Consider the following 24,143-nt stretch of genomic DNA (forward strand, 5'->3'; position numbering starts at 1 on the left):
TAGCTTCTATGAGCAAATCTTGTAACCAGCACACTCACTGTAGTGTTCTTAAAAATCCATGTTGAGAAATGTTTTACTCTAACAGGCTTAACTAAGATTAGCATCTGAACATATTGCTTAACAAAGCTACTATTTCTACATAAACTGTAATTTATATCAGGAAATAGACTCTTGACATTTCTTAAAGGAACACAACCAGCTAATTCATGGCAAACACATTGTTGGTTGACGTGGTTTTTCAGATGAAAAACAATCATTCAGTAAAAATGGTGGGTCTGCCAGGTGTGAGAAGGATGGTAGGTACTGGAAGATGGGAAAGAAGTGGCCCCACCCCAGAATCCACTATCTAGTGGGAGAGAGTTATGCAAAGAAATGATTTCAGTGTGGGGGGAGGGTGCTGTAGCAGAGGGAGGCAAAGGTCCTAGAGGGACCACGGAGGGAGGAGCTCACTTGCAGGGAGGGTGACGGCACAGGTGAGGAGACAGTGTAGTGGAGAGGGGAGAGCCACATCTGAGCTGAGAGTGCGGAGCTGGTGAGGAGGTGGAGGTAAGAGGCCACAACAATCACGGAGGAGACCCCACTGCTGCTGAAGGAGAAGGTGGGTGAGGAACAATGGCAAGTGATATGGCTGGAAATATGGGCAGAGTCACATTACAAAAGATCTGGGTGCCATGGATTGGGGCAACATTTTATTTAAAGAAAATAGTGGTTTTGAGGAAATAATACTCTTTATTCTTTGATTTGTAGCTTTGCAGTTGTGAAAAATGTGGAAGCAAGACTAGGAAGGTGAAAAAAATGGGAAAACCCTGTTATATGTGGATGAAATGGAGGCAATACCCTCCAAAGGCCTTGCAGAGCCAAGGGGAGAGGAGAGTGGGGCAGGTGGAAGGCTTGTGAGTGCACTGGGCATGTGGCAGGTGCTCAGTGAAAGTTCCCTCCATCCCTTCCTTTCTCTTTTACACCCAGGGAGGGTGACTGTTCCTTGGTGACGTTGTGTGGAGATGTGGGGACCTGTGCCCCTGCAGGATCTCTGGGCTGTCTGCTCCACACCCAGACCACCAGCAGGACACCTCAGCTTTATTTCCATTTGGTCTCTTTGAAGAGGGGGAGGAAGAAAAGGAGGAAGGAGAAGCAGGCCGGTCAGTGTCATCTTGGGAGGCTGGCCTGTAGGAGGAGTTGTGCCCACAAATGGACACTTAATTGGGTCGGCTGCCATGGGCCCCGGGAATCTGTTCATGCATGAAAATGATGTCACTTTCCCGTTTCTAAATAGATCATCAAGTGTCCTTTGGAGAGATTCCCCATCTCCAGTGGACATGAAAGGAACCCTGAGAAAGGCTGTGAAAACAATGTCACAGACGTGACAAAAGACGGTTATAGATGACAGTCGTGAATATATGTACTTTCTCAGAGAGAAGGGGAAGTGGAAGAACTGACTGTGGAGGGGAAGCTGGGCCTTCTCAGTGGTCGAGGGCTTGGGGGCCTCACAGGGCACAGGGAGCCCCGATGCTGAGCTCACCACCATCCAGGGTAGGGTGTCCCCGTGATGAGCTTGCCCTGGGTGGAGAGCAGGAAGCCCCTTCCATGTGGTTGGCACCAGCACGCTTTCTATTTGCAATAGGGAAGAAAGCCATCTCTCGCCTCCCTGTCAACTGTGAAAACACACTGCGTGTGCCCGAGTGAAACCGTGCCCCCACCCTGAGCCTGCCAGCTCAGTCTGTGCCCTTCTGGCAGAGGCCCGATGAGTACAGCCTCTGCTTGCAAACCCGTGACTGTTTTCTTTGGACCCCCTCCAGCACCCTAATTCCAGGACTCGGGGATCCCCAGTGAAAGCTGCTGGCTTCAGTGACCTCTCGAATCAAATTATTGTGTCCCCAGGGCTAAGACCCTCTTTGAGTCCCCAGCTGGAACCCCGCTGCTTGGCCATCCTCTGTGGTTCAGCCACCAGGGCTCGGGACTCATGCTCTAGGGGTGAGTGGGCGGCTGCCTGAGCAGGATTAGAACCTGGGATCTGGCCACAAAGCCACTCTGTCCACACTCCAATGCCATAGGCTGGGGATGCACCTGGGTGCTGACATTCCCCTCGGTCCCATAACTCTTGTGTGGGTGAGGGTGAGGGGTGGGTGAGGGTGAGGGGTACAGGGGAGCCCATCCTGCCTCCTGGTTGCTGTGTGGTGAGTGGATTTGTTGTCAAGTTGCTACCATTCTTTACTGTCACAAACAACATTTGGGGTCACATCTCTTCTACATCCCTATTTCCTCATGAGACGTATCTAAAAGCTGAATTACCAGGTCTCAGGGTACAAAAGATATCAGGCTTTAAATACAGTACCTGTAACCAAATTGCTCTCAGTGAGGATTTTGGTGGTGATACTTCTCTTGCCCAAAGCCTTTTCCTTCCAGCTAGAGGTTCTTTCTGAGTTTAGGTGAAGGCTGGTGTTGTTCTGATGTTTGGTTAATGTTAAAAAAATACCCAGGGTGTGTGTGTGTGTGTGTGTGTGTGTGTGTGTGTGTGTGTGCGCGCACGTGCGCGTGCTAGGAGGAGGGAAGACTGCAAAATCATTTTCTATTAAAAAAGAAAGCCCTCAATGCCATCCCTTCCGTCTTCCTGATCTGCTGTTTAAATCCCTCAGTGCATAAGCAATGTACAGAGATGATGAAGAAATTTGCAAACAAAGCAGAAAGAAAAAAAGAAAAGATACCAAGATATTGTCTGGGAGGGAAAGATTATGAGAGGTTTTCTTTTCTAGTAAAAAATGTTTTCACAATGAAAATGGGCAGCGAGGGGTTCTCGTCCTTCACCACAGGGTGACCCACCTTTCTGAGACGTCAGGCACCTCGGCATAGGCACGACCTCGCGAGTCACCTTTAGGATGGGAAATAGGGAAGTCCCTTCATTCCACTTGGAGACCAAAGTCCAGAGCTGGCCTATTTGTCATTGGACCTAGGCAGAGCAGTGAGTTTTGCTCTAGCTGTGAGCCTTTGTGTCAGCTGTCACATGTCACAGTGAGGCCACTGTGAGCCAGCCTTCACACCTGCACTGGGATTTACCCCGGATCTCCAGCACTGCTCAGGTGGGCGCCCCATGGGGCACTGCTGCTGCAGCTCTGGCTGACTGCATCAGCATCTTGGCTGTAAAGACAGACGATGACAGGCGCAGCCCTGCGCAAGGAGGCGATGGAGCTCACCTGCTCACCGTCAGCTTCTGCCTGGCACTTACCCTCATCACATGGGATGGCACCTACCGACTGCCTGGTCCTCTGCCTCCTTGGTTATCGGGAGTGGGGACATCGGGAGTCCCCTCAGGAGGGAGTGCCGGTACGGAGGGCTCCTGCCTCCATACTCTGTCTAACACGTGTTTGATTTACCAAGAACTTTCACAGTGCCATATTATTTTTAAAATTAATTTTATAGTAATACATGTTCACTGGGGGGAACGTTAGATAAGAAAAAAAGAGAAAAGTGTAAAGAAAAATGTAACCATTTTAATCTCTTCAGTCAGAAAGGCACCATTAACCTCTGTCGTGGGCTGAATTGTGCCCTCCCCCCCCACCCCCGCCCCGATTCATATGTTGAAGTCGTAACCCCTAGAACCTCAGAATGGAACCGTATTTGGTGTAAGATCTTTAAAGAGGGGATTAAGTTAAAATGAGGGTGTTAGGGTGGGCCCTGACCCAAGGTGCCTGGTGTCCTTATAAGTAGAGGGCATCCTTCTGCTTATTGATCCCCAAATGGCAGGAAGTGGGCATGGCACACACTCGGGGCACAGGCCCCTCCCAGGACCCCCAGCCCACTCCGGAGACTGCGGTGCAGCTGAGGCCACAGATGTGCTCTGTGAGGCCACACGTGCCTCCTGAACCCGTCCCATCCCAGGGCTTCAGCTTTGCTCTCAGAGGTGCAGGCAGAGACTTGTTTCCTCCACTTTCTGCTAAGCCCCCTATGGTTGAAGTGGGGAACAGGGAGCAATGACCCTGTCACATGACCTAGGAGAAAATACCACAGAGAGGAAGAACTCAGTTAACCCAAGAAATCCCACCATATCTACTTAAAAGGAGGACGAAGTGACGTTTTTCCTTTTTAATAAAACACATATTAAATATTAGACTCGTGTGTGTGTGTGTGTGTGTGTGTGTGTTTAATTTGGGTCCTTTAGATGGCAGAAAATTCCAGCACATATTAATAAAACTAAACTCACTTTTCAATGCTTTTAGGGTTCCCTTGAAATTATCAGAAGTTAAGAAACATAGTTACATTATTTTACTTAAAATTGTTTTTAACGTTTAACATTGTCTGCTATCCTATTAAGGAGTTTTCAAAGCTTTTTAGGTGCATAAACACCTAATTTCTGAAACCACTGTATTGCACACTTTCACTTCCCACAGACACAGCTCGGTGACAAGAAACTGTCTCAACAATGTGTAAAACTGAGGTTCTCAGAAACACGCCTGGGAACTGTGGTTCTGCGTGTGTCTGCGTGGCTGGTCCTTCCACCAGCCTGTCCCCATCCTGTGCTCTCTGGCCGGTCCTGCCCCTTGTCAGGGGCCAGCTCCAGCACGGCCTCGAGCAGTGGCTCCCCCACCTGTGTCCCACCCCTGTGAGAGCTTCTCTGTCACTGTGGTGGAGAGATTGGCTCACCTGCCTGCCTCCTCCCTGTGCTGTCAGAATCTAGGGCTCACACAAGTTTTACCGTGTTTCCCCGAAAATAAGACCTAACCAGAAAATAAGCCCCAGCATGATTTTTCAGGAGGACATTTCCCTGAAGATAGGCCCTAATGCATCTTTTGGAGCAAAACTTAATATAAGACTTTGTCTTATTTTGGGGGAAACACAGTAGACGAAGTGCCTAAATGTTTAGATCACAGAATTGGAAAACCTCCCTGTACCCTACCTGTTCACCTGTCGGAAAAGTGTTACCCTGGTGTGCCCAGGCAGACCCTTCAGGTCTCGTGCCTGTTTTGATGTGGTTACAACTGGGAACAGAGGTGGGTACAGCTCTCAGTTTCCCCATGGGGTCAGCTTCACTCCCAGGACCAGGTCTCACTGATTTCTCTGTCTCCAGGGCTAATCCAGTGCCAGACACAAAATGTGCCTCCCCACACCCCCCTGCCCCCAAATTCACATGGTGAAGTGCTAGCCCCCAAGACCTCAGAATGTGATGGCATGTAGAAATAATAGTTGCAGATGTGATTAGTTACGACAAGATCATACTGGAAGCGGGATGGGCCCCTAATCCAACACAACTGGTGTCTTTATCAAAAGGCAAAATCTGATGCAGACAGACAAACAAAGAGAACACATGTGAAGAGGAAGGCAGATTGTGGAGACGCATCTATAAGCTGAGGGGAAACAGAGATGCCCCCTCCCCCAGGAGCTGGGGACAGGCCTGAAACAGACCCTCCCTCACAGCCTCAGAGGGGAGCCACCCCCGACACCTTCATCTCAGACGCCAGCCTCCGGAACGGGGAGACAGTAAGTTTTTTCATTTAGGCTGTCCAGTCTGTGGAACTCTGTTATGACGACCCTAGTAAACACATACAAGGGGTGATCTGAAAGTTTCACGTCCAGAACAGTGGGCCCCTGGGAGGGGGGACGCCCAGCTGACTCTTTCCCATCCACGGCCACCCCGTATTTAAAGGCACAGTTCCGGGCTGTCTGATGGTCCTGGCAAAGGCCTGTCTCGCTTACTTCTTGAGGTCATATTGTGGAGCATTTGTCTTTGAAGGCAGTCTTTTCTCCTGTGGTTTTCATTCCTTCTCCTTTTGTTTCCTGTGTGTCCCTCATTTTCTGGGCAAACACACCGCCTGCTATTGTGCTGTGCTTCCGTCTGAGCTCCTGGTACCGGTTGCTAGGAGCCTTCACTGTCACTAGGTGGGAACCATGGAGGGTGCTCATGGGCTGCCCGTGCCCTCGCACATGAAAGGGGAGGCGTCCTTCTGGCTTTATTTTCCGCTTGCTGTGTGGACCGCGGCCGCACCGTAAGGCCCTGGTGCCAGCTGGAGGGGAGCCGCAGAGCTGAACGAGGCTGTCCTAGACTGGATGTGTGGCCCCGCAACTTCATAGGTTGGAGCCCCACCCCCAATGTGATGGTGACGAGGTGGAGCCACCAGGAGGTGGTTAGGCTCAGATGGGGTCGTGGGAGTGGGGCCTCATAGAAAAAGAAGAGACCAGAGCTGGCTCTCTCCAGCACGTGAGGATAGAGCAAGAAGGCGGACAGCTGCAAGCCAGACAATGAACCTACCTCCACCTTGGTCTTAGGCTTCCAGTATCTCAACTGTGAGAAATAAATGTCCATTGTGTAAGCCGCTGGTCTGCGCTATTTTGTTATAGGAGCCAGAGCTGACCGAGACAGAGGCTTTATTTTCCTGCTGCAAAGGGACTGGCCCTGCCAGGATGGAGAGAGGGAGCTGTGGAGGTGAGTTTTCACTCTGGCCACTACAGATTGGCTCAGTCAGAGCAGAAACAAACCAGCTGTGCCTAAAAGAGACAGGGCGTTCCCCAGCTGTACTAAGTGGGTTTAGAACCCAAATACATATGGATTCTGCAGGATTGAGTCTGCTGCCTGCCTGCTTCAGGCACTGTCTGGGCTTGTATCCTGTGAGCTGGGACCTCAGAGACATTACAGCTGAGACCCTGCAGACAGGAGCATGCCATCTCGTACGCGAGCATGTTATGGGAAAGGGGACGCAAACGTGTCGGTTAGAGGCAAAAGGGAGGGGAGGTCACTTCTAGACGGGTGACATCTCTTCTACAGATGTCGTCTGGCATTTCCTCCTAGAAAGGTCATCGCCAGACCGTGAGGAAAGTAGACAGCTGAGTGACTTAAGAAAAGTAACATATAAATTTTCCATGGAACTCTGCGAAGTGAATAAGTTTGCATCATTTTTTCTAACTCACAGCCTGAATATTTTATATTTGCCGATAAATTTAGCTCCGTCCAAAACCTGTCTGTCCAGTTCCTTCTGTCTGTAAGCATTGGGCTAGATCCCAGGGATGCTTACACGAGGGACACAACACCTGCCTGCAGGTGTACAGTCCTGAGGGAGAGATGCCATCAGACAGTGGATGGCACGAAGCATGAGGCTGATGGTCCGACGTGAGGTGTGCAGCACAGAGTAAGGGAGGACCGGCTGCCCGCTCATTCCTGATGGTCTAGGGGTCAGGGCAGTGTCATCCGCCAGGGCTGGGGCTTCTGTTCTTGACAGGTAGGAGACCTTAGAAAGGATTGGGGGACCATTCTGGTTGTGGGTAAGCCAGTCAGCCTAAGCCAGTCTGGTTGTGGGTCAGCCTAAGCCAGTCTGGAGGCAGTTGGGTGTTCGGAGTCCCTGGGCTGCTTGGAGTGGAAATCTCACAATGCGTGTGCGAGATTGGAGACTCATAGAGGGGGTTGCTGCCTTGTATACAGATGGGTTTCAGCTTCATCTTCTGGGTCCAAGTATCCTGCAAGGCAGCTGAGCCTGGAGCTGATGTCACAAGCCAAGTTTAAGGAAGGTCAGTTGGGTGGCAGAGTGTGCTGAGCCAAGGACAGATCAGAGAAAGGGGACACACAGGAAGCATGACCCAGGACTCAGGGGCTGGCTGGACACTCAGCCTGAAGGAGCAAAGGGCAAGGGAGTCCCCACTGAGCCTCAAATCCCACGCTGATCACATGAGAACCTGTCAGGTGTGTTGTCTGTGGGTGCTTGTTTTTCTTCCGTAAGGGCTGGTATTTTTAAAATCATCTCCTGCTTTTATAATGAACGGAGGCTGATTCCAGCATAGAGATGTCTGTTTTGTTTATTTTCGCTTAATGGTAAACAGCATTAATGGTACATTTTGAAAGAAACCCAGACTTCCTTTCCCACTTATGAGTAGCAAGTTTTTCCTTGGCAGATGGAGGTGCAATTGAACATTACTTACTTTTTTTTTTTTTTTTAAATTTATTTTTAATTTATTGGGGTGACAATTGTTAGTAAAATTACATAGATTTCAGGTGTGCAATTCTGTATCACATCATCCATAAATCACATTGTGTGTTCACCACCCAGAGTCAGCTCCCCTTCCATCACCGTACATTTGATCCCTCTCACCCTCATCCCCCACCCCCCAACCCCTTTACCTTCTGGTAACCACCAAATTACGTTCCCCAGATTAATTTCCAAGCCCGTGGCCATCCTATGGTCACCGATTGCCCTCCAATCCCCTCACCCTCCCCCCCACCCCCCACCCCTCCCGCCCATCTAGCAACCCTCAGTTTTTCCTCATTGTCTCCCAAACTGTTTCTGATTAGTTCATTCACTTATTCTTTTCTTTAGAATCCGCAAATAAGTGAGATCATATGGTACTTATCTTTCTCTGTCTGACTTATTTCACTTAACATAATGTTCTCTAGATCCATCCATGTTGTTGCAAATGGTAAGATTTCTTTCTTCTTTATGGCTGCGTAATACTCCACTGTATAAATGTACCACAGTTTCTTAATCCAGTCATCTACCGATGGGCATTTTGGTTGTTTCCATGTCTTAGCTATTGTGTATAGTGCTGCAATAAACATAGGAGTGCATAAAGATTTTTGAATTGAAGTTTTGGATTTCTCCGGATAGATACCTAGGAGTGGAATTACTGGATCATAAGGTAGTTCCATTTTCAGATTTTTGAGATACCTCCATACTGTTTTCCATAGCGGCTGCACCAATCTGCAATCCCACCAACAGTGCACAAGCGTTCCCTTTTCTCCACATCCGCGCCAGCACTTGCTGTTTGTTGATTTATTGATGATGGCCATTTTGACTGGGGTGAGGTGGTATCTCATTGTGGTTTTTATTTGCATTTCTCTGATGGTTAGTGAGGTTGAGCATTTCTTCATATGTCTGTTTGCCATCTGTATGTCCTTTTTAGAAAAATGTCTCTTCAAGTCCTCTGCCCATTTTTTAATTGGATCGTTTGTTTTTTTTTTGGAGTTGAGTTGAGTGAGTTTTCCATAGATTTGTGATATTAATCCCTTATCAGATATATCATTGGCAAATATCTTTTCCCTTTCAGTAGGATCCCTTCTTGTTTTATTGATGGTTTCCTTTGCTGTGAAAAAACTTTTTAGTTTGATATAATCCCATATGTTTATTTTTTCTCTTAGTTCCCTCGAGCGAGGGTATGTATCAGTAAAAATCTTACTCCGGGTAATGTCTGAGAAGTTTCTTCCTATATTTTCTTCTAGGTATTTTATGGTTTCAGATCTTACATTTAAGTCTTTAAGCCATTTTGAATTTATTTTTGTATATGGTGTAAGGAGGTGGTCCAACTTCATTTTTTTGCATGTGTCTGTCCAGGTTTCCCAGCACCATTTATTGAATAGACTGTCATTACTCCATCGTACATTCTTGCTTCCATTGTCGTAGATTAAATGGCCATATAGGCGTGGATTTATTTCTGGACTCTCTATTCTGTTCCATTGAACATTACTTTCTTAAACCTCCCTGACGGAGCAGAGGTGTCACTCCCCAAGCATGGGAACCTCTGTTGGGCAGAAGGAGCACCACCTTTGGTTCCCACATGGAAGGAGGTAGAAATGTGGGGAGCTCTGGGCCCTCCCATAAGTCTCTGTGGCCCATGGTTTACAGTCTCCTCTAGTGAATGTTAAATTCTCATCCCAATGAGCTGCATATGTACTTAAACCATTTATTGGTTCTGATCCTGAAATCAGAGTAACTCGGCAAACTCCTGAAGTGTCCCAAACCACGAGAAGTCCCAGGTTAAATGACATGTTTATAAGTGGCCATAAACGGTGGCGACTGGCCATGAGGATAAATCTGAGCCGTTTCACATGGGACAGTTGGGTGAGTAATAAATAATAAAGACATGAACTTAAATATATGTCCTCTTGCCTTCCATGGCTATAAAGATCAATAAATTTTGTAACCTGTAGCGATAAAGTGAGAGACACTGAACTTTATGTGAGCCACTTGAATGTAACAGGACCCGTGTGGTGGCCCGGGGAGCAGGAGGGGTTACGGTTGATGGTTCGTGTCTTGGCAGGACATCCGTGCTTTGGGGCAGTATTTCCAACCCAGCCAGCACATGGTTTCGGAGAGGATGCATTCCTTGGGGACTTGGAGCTGATTTATGGGAAAAGGTGAGCACACATCCTGCAGTTAGGGTCCAGGCACGTTGCTTGTCCCTTGAGAATCACAGGGATGGAAACCCAGCTCCCGATGGGAGGCGATAACATATGCAAGTTAGTCCTGGACCTGAGCCCTGTGTCTGAGCGCTGATTCAGGGCTCTCCCAGGACTCGTCTGTGCTGTCTCTGCCTCAGCCGTGACCGCTTGAAGCTGCAGGTAGATGGACAGCAATCCTGAGAGGCCCCTTTGAGAGGTGCTGGGATGTTTGCTGTCACTACGCCAGCGGGCGCCCTCTGCCCCAACCTCCACCCAGGCCCGAAGCCCTGGTCTGTGACACTTGCTGTGAAAGCAGGGAGGATGATGGAGATATGTATGACAAATCAAATCACAAATCGCTTACTTATGACAAATCGCTTACTTATCTTTCCATTGGAACATTTTTGAACAGATAATATGTTCACAAAGTTTAAGAGTCGAAACTGTACAGAAATGTACACAGAAACAAGTATCTATCCCGTCCATCCTGTCGGCCCCATCACCACGTCCTGAGTGGGGCAGTGAGTTTTCCTCGGTACCAGTCTATCCCTCAGAGTCCCTGCATGCAGATGCAAGCAAGCAGAAATGCCTGCTTTTCCCCCTTTACACAGAGGAAGCCTCATGTGTGTGCCTTGCGTTGGCACTTCCTGTTCCTTGGAGACCTGTTCATGTCTCCACACTGAATGCTTTCCCTTCTTTGCATGGTGTCAGGGCACTCCCATGTGGAGACGCCTGTGCTTGGACTCACCTGCCCGAGAAGGCTCCTGGCACTTCACTACTACCAGCCCTGCTGGACCAGCCACCGTCCCCTCGTTTCACACAGATTCTCAGAGGAGACTTGCTGGGCGAAGCATCATTCTCCTAGTTCGGGCATACGCTGCCTAGCTGCCCTCATCAGCATGGAATGAATGATAGCCACCTCCCCTAAAAACCCCCAAACACGAACAACCAAAAAGCCCTGATCTGTAGAGTCTGCCGATTTCCATGGTGTAAATACTTCCACTCAGGCTCACTTCTAGCTACCATGATGTCCCCAAATGTGAAGCTGGGATGAGATGAGCTCTGACACACCTCTGTGTGTGTTTCCACCTCACAGGCACAGGACATGTGAGCAAAAGAAACAACAGCGGCAGGTCCTAGTAAAATTGAGACGTCTGGGTCCTAGTTCCTTGTTTTTTAATATAATGTATTCATTATAAGTCTATGTAATTAAAATTTTAGTAATGGCTGATTTTAACAACTAGCTTGCTAAATTCCTGAAAATGTAGTCATCGGTTCTTGGGAGACAATAAGAGCCAGCCTGGTACATGGCTGGAGTTCTGCCAGCAAATGCGACCTCTGTGGTTTTAATTTTTATTACGATGGTTTCATGTTTAAGGACCCTGTGCATTTGCTTTTCTGTGAAATGTCTGTTCCTGGTCTGTGCTTGTTTGTCTGTTGGGCTTTGTTCTTTCTCTTACTGGTTTGTGGGAGCTCCTCAGACATTAAGGCGATTATGAATTACAGTGTTTTATCCTAGTCTGCCCACAGCATTTTTTTTTTTTGCTATGAAAACGTTCTTGTTGCTTTTAAATGCAGTTGAATTTTTTTCATCTTACAGTTTCTGAATTTTGAATGATGATGAGAAGAAACAGGATTGTGTAATTAACTTTTTTCTAATCCTAATCGAGTCTCACATGGGTAAATCAGTTTCTTATGCTCTAAGCAATCTGTACAATTCGCGTGTCCTCTTGGACTTCATTACATCAGATTTTGTCTTTTTCTTTTGAGTCAGGTCATTATTAAAAAACCCTTTTCACTCTGTGATGTCACACAGGCATGATATGTTCTGGGTGGGCCTGCACACTTCAGCTGAAGGGAAGAGATCATAACACATGGGTCCAGGGTTATGTCACCAGCGCCCGGTGGCCAGGCCACCACGTTTCTCTGACCGTCATTATTTCCAAAAAAAAGGAGTCTCTTCACTTATATCTACCACCCTATGTGGGCATGATTGGCTTGGTCCCGCTCTCTCTACCCCTACCCAGAGGACCCAAAGCTCCATGGAGGATGGTGATGCACAGCTTGTGTCTGAGAAATTGTCGCCGGACCACCACCTGCCAAAGTGCGTTCCTCACAGGTGCGTGTTCACCTGCATCCCCACCATCCCTGACAACCCCTTTGACATAGTATCCACACAGCTCAGGGTCACTGGAGGAGCTGTGTGTTCAGCACCTTATTCTTGGTTCTGACTGTAGAAACGAGCAAACTGAACCTCAGCTATGATGAGCGATTTGTCCAAAATCACCCATTGGAACTCCACCTTCTTGTCACGCCTCTGGCACACACCCTGTCCCCAGTGAAAGAAAGCACATTTGAGATGATACACTTTGTCTAACCCCGTGGGTCCTGGGGCCCAGGTCCCTGTTTCCTGACAGGCGTGATCTGAGTGGAATCCCTGACTGGTTTCCCTCCCAAGACGCTTTCTGTGGAGTGGTCACTCAGGCAGCGGCCATTCGTGCCCACACCCTCTCCTGGGAGGTAAGCCTCCTTCTCTCCATACTCACCGTTAGAAAAGCCTGTGCCGGTAACAACCACTTCAGGCTGAGAGCACGCCACCCGCCTCCGCTTCACATGCTGTGTTTAATCCTCACTCACCCTATTTGGTGTTAGTGTTATCACTGTTGTGTTATAGAGATGAAAACAGGCTCAGAGAGTTGGGGTCTGTAGTGACCCCAACGCTTTACCCACCAGACTTGGAATTTCCAAATATGTTTTGTTTTACAGTCTTCAGACACGGAAGTCCTTACTTGATGGGAGGCTGAGTTACTTTCTGTCCATAGGACATGCGTTTGAAGGTGACTCACTGTTGTGGGGAGCGCTGCACCCCCACCACAGCCCTGTCCTCGGACTGTGCGGCCCACTTTTGATCAGACAGCCTTCTGTCTGCAGGGAGGAAGGGGAGGGAGCCTGCTCACTTTTGCTGCCGTAGAAATTGGATTGAGGGGAGCATTGTGTCTTCTGAAACGGCATCGTAAACACTAGGACAATGAGAGGACCGGGAAGTGAGGTTGTGTGTGCTGCAGACTCCCGCCAGGTACCTGCCAGCCTCCTGATCCTGGCAGACAGCAGCCCCTGAGCTCATGGGATGGACAATGGCTGGGGGCCATGTCTGAGCGGAACGGCCTAGGCTGGATGGTGCTTCTCCCCGGCTGGCATAGCAACGAGCCCGTCCTGTCAAGGCCACTTGGCTCGTGGTCAGACATTGGCACCCACAGCAGGGAACTGAGGCTGAGGACATGGCTGGACATCTCTGGGAAGCCTGGCTTTGCTGTTGGCTGAGAATGGGCCAGAGAAGGATACATGCTGTCATCCAAGAGGAAATCTGATGTCTAAGAACTGATGTGATTGGGAGGCTGATAAAAATTATAATGAGACATGGAGGGCCACATGAGGGGTCGTGATATTTGCTTTTCATTTAAAATACCGTCTTCCTGCCTCTCTCTCATTACGAATAGTTTACAAGCTCACCCAAGAAAACCTTGAAAAGGAAACAAAAATTTCCCATAATCATTCTGCCCAGAGGTTTAACTTCTATTTTTTAAGAATCCCTCTGGCCATCATTTTGTTTTGTCAATCTGCCCTGAGGTGCCCCAAACAGGATGATTCCTTGTGACTCCTGATTCATGACACATTCTCCTCAGAAACGCTTTCTTTGGTTTGTTGTTTTGAACATGGAGCATTTCCACCCACCACGAACACTAGGTCCTTGACAATGTCCTGCAATAAAACCTTTGGGCAGAATCTTTTTCCTACACACACAGCTCTCTACCCACTGTGGCTTTTGCTTATGGTGTCCCCACCACGTGGCCTTTCGGGGTTTTGGTGGTGGGGCTCATCACTCAGGCTGTTTTCCGTTGTACCGCCTTGTGGACCTCAACACGGACGTCGCGTCTGTCTCTTTCTGGGCAAGACCAGTCAGGGTCAGGACAGGCACCTATTTACATCCATCACCCATCTCTAGGGCTTCAGCAAAACCACCCCATTCAGTTTATCCATGAGGGTCTTACATGAAGGGGGGCTCCAGTGTCATCTGTGGCCGCCATAAATTGCTGTGGTCAAATGTGCACTTTCCATCTGAACCGCCAGCATGTAACTTATGAAATTCACATGTTTCTAAAATTACTCGGTAGAAATTTTAAAAGCTGCCATTCACCATCACATACTTGAAAACCCTTCTCCCGAATTTTCATTTCTTTCCATCTTGCCTCTTGTCACCGACTTCATCCTTTGGCGGATCTTAATGGTCCTTCCCTGTGTTCTTGAATTTCTCTGAAGTTTCAGACCAGGGCTTGAGATGTGTTCCCATCACAGACTTTACCAGGCAGATAGCTCAGGACCTCTGAAGAGCCAGCAGAGCTGGTTCATGGATGTGGGAGGGGCTTCCCCATGCCCCCAAGCCTCTGTCACAGATTTCCAGCTCTTCTCCACCCCGTGCCCCCAAGCCTCTCCTTCCATCTGGAGGGTGAGGTAGAGAAGTGTCCCACTGTGGACGAGTCCCTGCCTTCTCTAGTGAAAGTCTTGTCTGATGGGTGCCAGAAGCTATTCACGAGTGCATGGATGGCTTTTCTGAGGCTCATTTGGGATTGATAGATATCAGGCAAATAGCAAAAGTTTCGTAGCATCACTACAAATAAATGATTAAAAAAATAAAATCAACAAAAGCAAGAAAAGAAAACTCAGCAAACACCCACCCAAAAAACAACCCTTTTCGACTGTGATAACGTGTATGCCAAGTCACCCAGGCTTTGATTCCATTCTCACTATAGGTGCAGAGGGCTCTGTTAGATTATGGACTGTCCTTGTCCCCAGCTTTTGTGCATGTACCTTCCTCGTCTGAGACCAGACCAGAGCTCCCTATACAGATTGCCAGTGTCAGTAGAGTGGGAGACTCAGCTGAGCACTTTGTAGCCTCTGTGAGCTCGCTCGTGGTCCAGGCCATCTGACAATCCAGAGGACACAGACCTGAGCTCTGGGCCAGCCCACCATGTAGTGGCTGTGTCACCTTGGGACAGTCAGTCCAAAGGTCAAAGCTTCCACTTCACATTGATCAAGTAGCGTGAATAACAGTGTCCACATTTTCACATTGCTGTGATGGATTACATGAGACCAAGTATGTAATGTGTTAGCACTGTGACTGGCAAAAATAAGTGTTCACTACATATGTGCTAACCATTCTTCTTGTCATTAACAATGACAGCAACACTATAGCAAAGGCACTCCCTGCCCCAGGGCGACCGGCCTCCCATCCCGGCAGGATGCTGGCAGCCTGATGTCCTCTTCCACCCTGCTCCTGCCTGAACCTTGGCAGGTGGGCTCTGCACAGCTTGTGGCTTCCCCTCAAGGATGGCCCCTGGATGCTGCCCCTGCCCCCAACACCTCTGCACAGCTCCACCTGCAGGACTGTCTCACCCTGTGCTCTCAGGTGCGTGTGCTTGTCTGCACCCACCAGGGGCTCAGATGGCGTGTGCCTTGGAGGCAGGGTCAGGGCATAAGGGTGTCCCACTGAGGGGGCCTGGCACAGAGGCGGATGGCTAACTCTTCCTCCTGTGTCGGGCCGGCCTTACTGCAATGTTCCTTTCTGGCTGCAAGTCCAGAGCCGTTAATGTCAAATAGTTCATCTGAACACCTTCATTTCTGTTGAACGATCCCTCAGCTGAAAGCAAAATTACACCCACCTTTTCATAGTTTCATGAATTTCCTTTCAGGTTGTTTCAATGAGATTCAGCCCAATCCACTTGAAAATATTTGCATGGTACGCAAGATGTGCTGGATATTTTACATGGTTGAGAAGAGGAAGGTCAGGGTTCCTGCCTAGACAGAATTCACCTTCTAACAAGGGAGCAAGACTGAGCACCTAACCAGTAAATATGCAGGATAGTTTAATTTTGATAAGAGCCACCAAAACCACCACCACAAAAGAAGCAGAGTAGAACAACAGCTGTGACTGGCAGTGATGTGTATGGAGGATAAGAACCGGATGGTGAAAGGCAGCTGTCCTGTGGAGATTCAGGAAAAAGTCTCCTTGCACAGGAGTAGCAAGTGCAAAGGCCCTAGGGTAGCAAGGTGTGTGTTGCAGAGGCAGAGTGGAGCCCAGGGTGTACCTTCCTCGTCTGAGACCAGACCAGATGGGGTGGCATATTTTCTCAGTTGCCCAGTGCAGGAGACCCTGTTTTGGACTCAGTGCTCATGGCTACCATGAACTCCAAAGCCATGAGCCTCCGTCTCTAAGAAAGAGCATTACCAGGCTGGAATCTAAATAAACAACCTCCAAACCAGAAGAGATGCCCTCTTCAAAACTGAAAATGGATGCCACATTGAGACAATTTCAAAATGATCACTTTGGGGAAAACCTTCTGCCATGATGTCTGGAAAGTCGCCAAAGGACACTAAAGCTCTGGGAGGGAGCGTGGAAGAACTTCTCAGATGAGACACCAGTCATCTTATTTCAAATAGGAAGGAAGCAGCATTGGCACAAACCTGTACCAAGTCCGAATCAGCACGTGCTGCGGACACCACCAAACCTCACCGCAGACAGGCCGGTCGCTCATTAAGGTGTCAGACTCCATGTGAAAAAGCTGCCAAGAACCACAGATTAGAGAGTTGTGTTTATTCAAGAAGTCCAACACTTCCAGAAGAGCTGTGGGGAACAGAGTCAGTATGTGGGAGACAACTTGTAAATTCAGAAAGTCTTTTTAGAAAGCACGATGTGTCACTAGGCTTTAGGGAAATGCATGTTAAATCACTACACGGTGTCAGTTCACACCTATGGGAGTTGCTAAAATAGAAACTAGTGGCATCTGTAAATGCTGGCCAGGACGTGGAGCAATTGGGTCACTCCTACTATACTGAGTGGGAAGAGCCAACCCCCAAGGGGTGCATCTGTTTGGTTCCATTTATGTAATATTCTTGAAATGACAAAGTTATAGAAATGGGGAACCGACAGGTGGGTGCTGGAGCTAGGCAGTGGGCTGCGTGGGGGCTGGGTGTGGATATGAACAGTTGACGCGAGGGTCCTCTGGCCACAGAATGTTTGCATCTTGACTGTATCGGAGCCCTTGTGCGTGACATCGTACTCTGATGTTGCAAGATGTTACCAAGAGTATGCAGGGCCTCCGCCTTATTTCTTCTAACTGCATAGGAATCTTTGATTACCTCAAATTGAAAAGTTTAATTTAAAAAGTACTAAAAAAGAGCAGGCGCCTGCCACAGCCTCCTCACCCCACATAGCCCTTGCATCGATTTTGGTTGGATTTCCTTGCCAAAGGTGGACTTCTATGTTTTTATATAATATGTTTTCACTGCTAATTTTTGATTTATTATTGAAGATAATTTCAGATGGATCTATGCCTGTCGATACTTTATGGTAGTTAAAAACTGAATTATTAGCTGGAAGAGCAGAACATTAATTTAAAATGAAACGATTGCCGTTTGGGACGTCTCCTTCTGCTTCCTGCGTTGATTTTGCTGTATCTCTCTGGTTCTATATGTTTGTTTGGGAGTTCCTCACACTGAGAGCCTTTCTAAATGTTGGGTAATCTGGACTCCATCTTCTTATTTATGAATTAGGGACTGTAATTTCAAGTGGAGCACCACGTGTTTGTGGGTGGGGACAGGGCCGGGCTCACTGATGAGTGGGCTTCACGTAAGATAAATTGGCATCATGGTGGCCTTTCATTACTGGTCCCCAAGTGTCCTATGTGGACGTTCTCCAGCCTGGCCAGGGTGAGGTTGGGGTGGACGGGAGGGCATCACTGGCTGCTGTGTGCCCGGCCAGCGTCAGGAGAAGGGCACCATTTTCAGCCACGTGCCTCCCATCTGATCACAACTGAGCACGGGGCTGTTTCCATCTCCTGGGAGGGTGTGCCTAGCCCTGGGGGCTGAAAAGGGCATTGGGAGTGTCTGTAGATCTAGGTACAGACCATCTTCCAGGCTCTCTTCTGTCTCTCTGTGGGTATATAGGCACAGCTGCCTTATTATCTGACCTTCAGGGGTAGGCGGCTGGAGGTTTTCCTGACTTCGAACCCCGTGCAACTCAGCAGTATGACCACACAAGGGATTGCTGTGTGACCACACAGGGGACAGGCAGTGTGACCACACAGGGGGCTGCTGTGTGACCACACAGGGGACAGGCAGTGTGACCACACAGGGGGCTGCTGTGTGACCACACAGGGGACAGGCAGTGTGACCACACAGGGGGCTGCTGTGTGACCACACAGGGGACAGGCAGTGTGACCACACAGGGGGCTGCTGTGTGACCACACGGGGACAGGCAGTGTGACCACACAGGGGACCCTGGGCACCAGTATCTTTGGGTGGATCGGGCTGATCCTGAGGCAGAATGGTGAAGGTGTGAAGTGACCCTTCATTTGGGAGCAGTGAGTGGGGCTGGATGCCCGTTTGGGGCTTCGTTTACTCACTTGTACTTTTCACGTGTGGTGCCATGAGCATGCAGTTCCTGGACTACACCAGAGTAAAGCGACGCAAAATGAAATACCAAGTCCTGTCCCCTTTGGTTGGGTTTGGCCTTTGGAGCCCAGTTTTCTTGTCTGTTAAGTGGGGACAATGGCAATGATACCTAAGTCAGGCCAGGTGACAGTTGAACGCAGGTCCTGGCACAGTTCCTACCCAGGGCAGAAGCCAGTGCTACAATTTCACGTTGAAGGTGGCTGTCCTCGTGAGCTGTCGCCATGTCCCCTTCCCATTCTCCCTGCTCATGACCCAGCGTCTTCAGCCTTTAGGGGTCCCTGAGTCCCGAGTTCAGAGTTGCTGCCTGTTTCTGTGACTGTCCGGTAGCTTTGGCCACCCCCTCGCCCTTCTCGTGGGCTCTGGCTGCTCCCCTCCAGGACATTCCCACAGTCAGATCCTTGCATGGCCTGTTGTAGCAACGTCCCTGACATTTCCTAGGGGCCCCTCAGGCCACATGCTTCCTGTTCTCAGGTGTACATGGGGACAGGTGCCGTCTGCCCAGGGAGCAGTGTGTGGGTTTTCTAGACTCTGAGTGCCCGCTTCCTGGTGGGAGCCCCTGGTGGGAGCCCCTGGGCTCTGAGCCTCAGCCCGCTGTGCCTCCCCACCCTCCTAGGGGGACGCCCAGGTGCAGAGCTGCCATACTGGCTCTGCAGACTCACTCCAAGATCTTCAGGAACTTTGTGAGCTGGATACTAATCACAACCAGTATAAAAGTTACATAAACCTTCCATTAAGTAAATCACATGGAAGACAAAGGCAAGGAGTGGTACTGAACTCTAAACTCCGCATTCTAATCATTTTAGCACAGTGTGCTTATTTACGTCCTTTGGTACGTGGGAATACTGTGCTGTAGGCATTGTGAGAGTAATGCCGTGGCATGGTCTGCGTGAGTGGGCAAAGCTCTGTCATCAGGATGGGACAGGTACAATAAATGAAGGATCGTGACATAATATAATGTCAGATGCAATAACGGATTGTAAAACAATTATACCCGGCAAGAGGCTGCACAGAGGCAAGTGGCCAGGCCAGGCCTCACCGAGGACACCGTCTTACCCTCTGCATCTCTCTGCACTGTGTCCGGTGCCCAGAGAGGCTGGTCCCTTGACGCCTGCTGTGCTGTCATTGCTCCCCTCTTCTTCCCCCAGCCGCTCTGGCTGGTCCCAGTCCCATTTCTCCCCAGCTCTGGAGTGTTTCTTGCACTGCACACAGCACTCTGCTAGGCAGGAAGTTAAATATCCTTGCAAAGTCACTTGCCCGGCTCCTGGGGATTCTGGTGAAATGATCCTTGTGTACACCAGCCCCTGCCACCAGGCACCACCTGCACCAAGGAGCAGGATACTCCCAGGCTCCTCACAGAAATACTATAATCTGCGATGGTTTCTTAGAAGTTCAATAAGAAAACTTTTAAAGAAAGTACTGATTTATAATTCTTTTCATTCATTCATTGGTGCCCAGAGATCGTCATAATGTTATAAAACACGTGGTAACTTAGCCTGACAGATACGTGGACATGCTGTAAAATTGGGGGAGGGTTGCTGTGTGTTTTCATACCATGTGAGCCATTTGCCTCTCAGATGACTTGGAACGCTGTGGCCGGGACAGCTTTTATCAGAATGATTTTAAAATGGTAATGTGCGCGCTCCTGAGGGCCCAAGCTATAGCTGCCCCAATGCAAGGGCTGCTAGCCTTGGCAGCTGTGGCTTTCCGCATGGGGACCGATGCTGGCACTGGATGGCTGTGATGGGTTATTCATTGCCCAAACGCAGGCCTGCCATGGCCTCCTCAGAACATCTGTGGGGTGACCCTCAGCTGCCCAGGTCTTCATCTCGCAGCTGTTTCCTAGAAACTCCACTGTTCCAGTCGTCAAGTGTTGTCTTCAGAAACCCCACCCTTCCCTCCCTCATCCCACTCCACGCATCGCTCTCCTCCTCCCTGCCCCTGCCCCAATTTCACCCCTTTTATTCACCGCAGGCTCCTACATCCTGAACCAGCTGCCAGGTTCTGGTGCTTCTGCGCCCAGAGCTGTAATAGTGCCTCTAACGCAGAGGCACCCAGGGCCCACAGCTGCAGAGACTCGTTTGCATACTCACTCCTGACTAAAGGTCCAGCCAGCCTGGCTCAGAGGAGCTGGAGAGCTGCCTCCTGACGCCGTGCCATTCACACCAGTCTCTCACTGTGTTGTTATTTGCAGATAGTTCTAGGGGAAAGACGCAGATGAAGGTGAGAACATTAAACAAAGAGAAAGAATGAAGCCCTCAGCGGTCTGGAACCAGGAGGTTGCTTTTGCAGTGTGATGGGAAGTTTTAGGGAGAGAGTGACATGCAGGACCCATCCTACAGCGTTTGCCCAGCAGGTTGCTGGCCTGGCCTGGAAGGCAATCAGGACAACTTTGGGTGTTGTGTGACAGCACACAGTGGTGGAGGGTTCTCCTGAGCAAGGGCCTGGGTGGTGGGGGGTCTCCTGAGCAAGGGCCAGGGAGGTGGAGGGTCTCCTGACCAAGGGCCTGGGTGGTGGGGGGTCTCCTGACCAAGGGCCTGGGTGGTGGGGGGTCTCCTGACCAAGGGCCTGGGTGGTGGGGGGTCTCCTGACCAAAGGCCTGGGTGGTGGAGGGTCCCCTGACCAAGGGCCTGGGAGGTGGAGGGTCCCCTGACTAAGGGCCTAGCATGTCCACAGCCGACCTGGCTGGAGCAGGAACAGCACAGCAACAATGGATGGGCCTGGCATGCTTGTCCTGCAGAGAGCAGGGGCTGAGGAGGCCGCATTCCCGTAGTGACAGTCAGGTTCCCGGGGCACAGACTCCACACAGAAGGCCTTCACCCTTGAGGGCGCTCGGGAACAGGGCCTCTTCTCCAAGAGACCAGTAACCCTGGGTCACTTCCACGTTCAGGGCCCAGCTCTCAGACACCCCAGTCACTCAGAGAAGTCCCAGCACGCTGGCCTGTGTGGGTTGGTGTCTGGGCTTGTCTAGGCACGCCAAAGCCTGGCAGCGACCCTGGGGGACCCGAGTGGCTCCCCCTGCGTGCTGACAATGTTTTGGGGAGGGTTACACTGCCTGCTGATGAAGGTCATGAAACAACAGAGTGGTGTGGGGCTCCTGCCTACCCAGTGCCGCCAATTTTGTAATACACAAATTAGAATCGGGATTTGGAATTGTTGAAATAATACAAAGTTTCTCTATTTGAAAACAAAACATACATAATTTCAGAGTTGCGGGGGTGAAGTGGGGACACATGCGTGTGCTGTTTTCCCTTCCAGGGGCTGGGCGGGTAGACAGAAAAGCCACTATCCGCTTTCTGGGAGGAACCACGTTGTCCATATGCTTCGTGACTCTCGTGCTTTTGCTGATCACTCTGCAGTCATTGTAACGTTTGTCATGTCAGAATCTTGGAAACAAATGGTATATTCTGAAGCCAGGTCATCCACTTATTCAAGAGAAGTTTCTGGTGCTACTGTCAAAAAAATACACCCATCATCAGTAACTTTGAGATGAGAGTTAGATGAGAGAAATGTCGCAAAGACCCCAAAGCACCAGGAAATACCAGTCTGCTACTGTTAGGAGAAGCATCCATCCTTAGGAATATCGGAGAAGCTGCTGAAATTAAAGGGAGCAGTAAGATTCGCAAACAGCCTGGCCCCGTACTGTGTAATCCATGTAAGGGAAAGTCACTGTACTGTGACAGGGGCTCCTGCAGCCTGTTCCTCCCCTGGAGCGTCTTCCCCCACCCCCCGCGTCGATGGTTCTGTCCCCAGACCTCACTGCTATGCCTCCAGCCACGGCTGCACCCACTAGGTACTCATGGAAAATGCCTGGGAGGTGGCAGCACTGACCCGCTGCTGGTGGGCGCTCGTGGGGCCAGGGACGGGAAAGGATGAAGGAGTCTGACTCCTATACAGCTCTGTAGCGTCTGGGTATCTCTAATGACCATGCACTTGGTAATTAAAAGAAAGAAAGGAAGAGGGACTGCATTCTGCTTCTGAAATGGGGCCTGCTTAGAAAGCAACAGAAGGTTCCAGGAAGACCTCAAGGTCATGTATCCAAGCGTTGTTCCACTGCCAGCTGACACAGCGTTCAGCCATAACACAGAGAAGGCTCCTCAGGAAAATCCTGCCACAAGAGGCTACTCTGGGTTGGGGGTCCACCCCGCCTCACTCCCCATGAGACAGTGGGAGAGGGAAGCTTTGCCTGCTCTGCCGCAGCATGGTCCTAACCAATGCCGTCCTGGCCTGGACGCCTGCAGAGGCTCAGGGAGGACGGCTGATCAGGGTCTGCAGGAGAAAGGAGAAGGTGGGGCTGAGGCCCCTGGGAGGAGTGTAGGCAGGCCCCTCAGCGCCGGGATTGCCTGGGACGGCTCAGCACGGCCTTGGCCATGGACCCACTGCCAGGGAAATGACCATCCGCTGGAACGCAGGACCTTGTGTCTCTGTGGCCGGGGCTGTCTACAAGAGACAGACATGGATACTGAAGGCACTGCAGAGTGCTGGGTCAGCCCTCCACCATGAGAGACTGAGGCCCTTGCCCTGTCACTGTGAGAGGATGCTGTCCCACGGTAAACAAAGATGGGGACTGTCCTGAGGCTACTCACTTAGATGGGTGGGTGACCAAACTCCCGCGGGACACTCTCAACCTCCCCCTGGAGGCTGCACATTGTCCACACTCCTTGTGCTCAGCGGCCCATCTGCTGGGCGTCCCCTCTAGAGATGGGACCTCAGGGATAGGGAAGGACTGAGTGTGCCACCTGGGGACAGAGAGCACAAGGTGAAAGCACTCCCTGACTCTGTCCAGCCCTCAGGAATGCTGCGCACAGCCCATCATACATCCAGTCATGGTCCGATCTCTTTGAAAGTGATTTTGCAATTTGGAGCTCAGGGCCATGCAGTCAACATGCCGAGGAGACCAGCCCCTCCCGTGTTACACAAGCTTTCAGACCAGAAGGGGCTCCTGGTCAATTGCCCGTCTGTATATGTGGGCAACAAAGTCCCATTGGACAGCAGACTTTGTTAAGAGCTGGAATATAAAAAGATTGCTTGTGGTCTTTTTATTTTTTGCAAAAGATACTATTAATACAAAGCAGAGCTTACCCCGAAACTGAAGGGTAACTCTGCGTCAGCCAGCACGCTCACAGGCTGCAGCTCCTGTCTGTGGTAGTGTGCAGGCGCCCCCCACCTCCCCATTCATTTATAAAGAAACCTCCTACGTGGTGCTATTAAAACACAAACTTACTCATATGCTTAGTCAGGGTAAGGCAGCGTTTCTTTCACATGTGCCTGGTGAATGAGTTCTGAAGTAACAGGCCTAGGAAATGAAACTGCTCAAACAGAATATGAAAAGGAATTGAAAAGCTGCCAGGACATGGTCTGAGTGTGTGGGGTAGATGGGGGTGGGGGTATCAGCTTGTGAGCTGAGGGTATGGGGTGGGTGGGGGTGGGGGTATCAGACCTCCAGGTTAGAATGGCCCGTGAACAGCCTCAAGAGCTGACATGGGAACAAGTGACGCAGGTTACAGTG

General features: G+C 50.0%; 1 long non-coding RNA gene across 2 annotated transcripts in view; it reads left to right on the forward strand.

Annotated features, from left to right (window-relative positions):
- The first annotated feature begins 465 nt into the window (after positions 1 to 465).
- LOC117019275 (uncharacterized) overlaps positions 466 to 24,143 on the forward strand; it is a 39,567-nt gene continuing 15,889 nt past the window's right edge. Inside the window, exons 1-4 of one of the 2 annotated variants that reach the window (XR_004422460.1) lie at positions 466 to 598; positions 5,260 to 5,469; positions 6,328 to 6,412; positions 10,009 to 10,071. This is a non-coding gene — a long non-coding RNA (uncharacterized LOC117019275). Of the gene's footprint in view, positions 599 to 5,259; positions 5,470 to 6,327; positions 6,413 to 10,008; positions 10,072 to 24,143 lie in introns of those variants that run through there. The other variant, XR_004422459.1, reaches the window with a different exon arrangement.

This window comes from Rhinolophus ferrumequinum, assembly GCF_004115265.2.
Source record: "Rhinolophus ferrumequinum isolate MPI-CBG mRhiFer1 chromosome 13 unlocalized genomic scaffold, mRhiFer1_v1.p Super_scaffold_3, whole genome shotgun sequence".
NCBI classification, from domain to species: Eukaryota; Metazoa; Chordata; class Mammalia; order Chiroptera; family Rhinolophidae; genus Rhinolophus; species Rhinolophus ferrumequinum.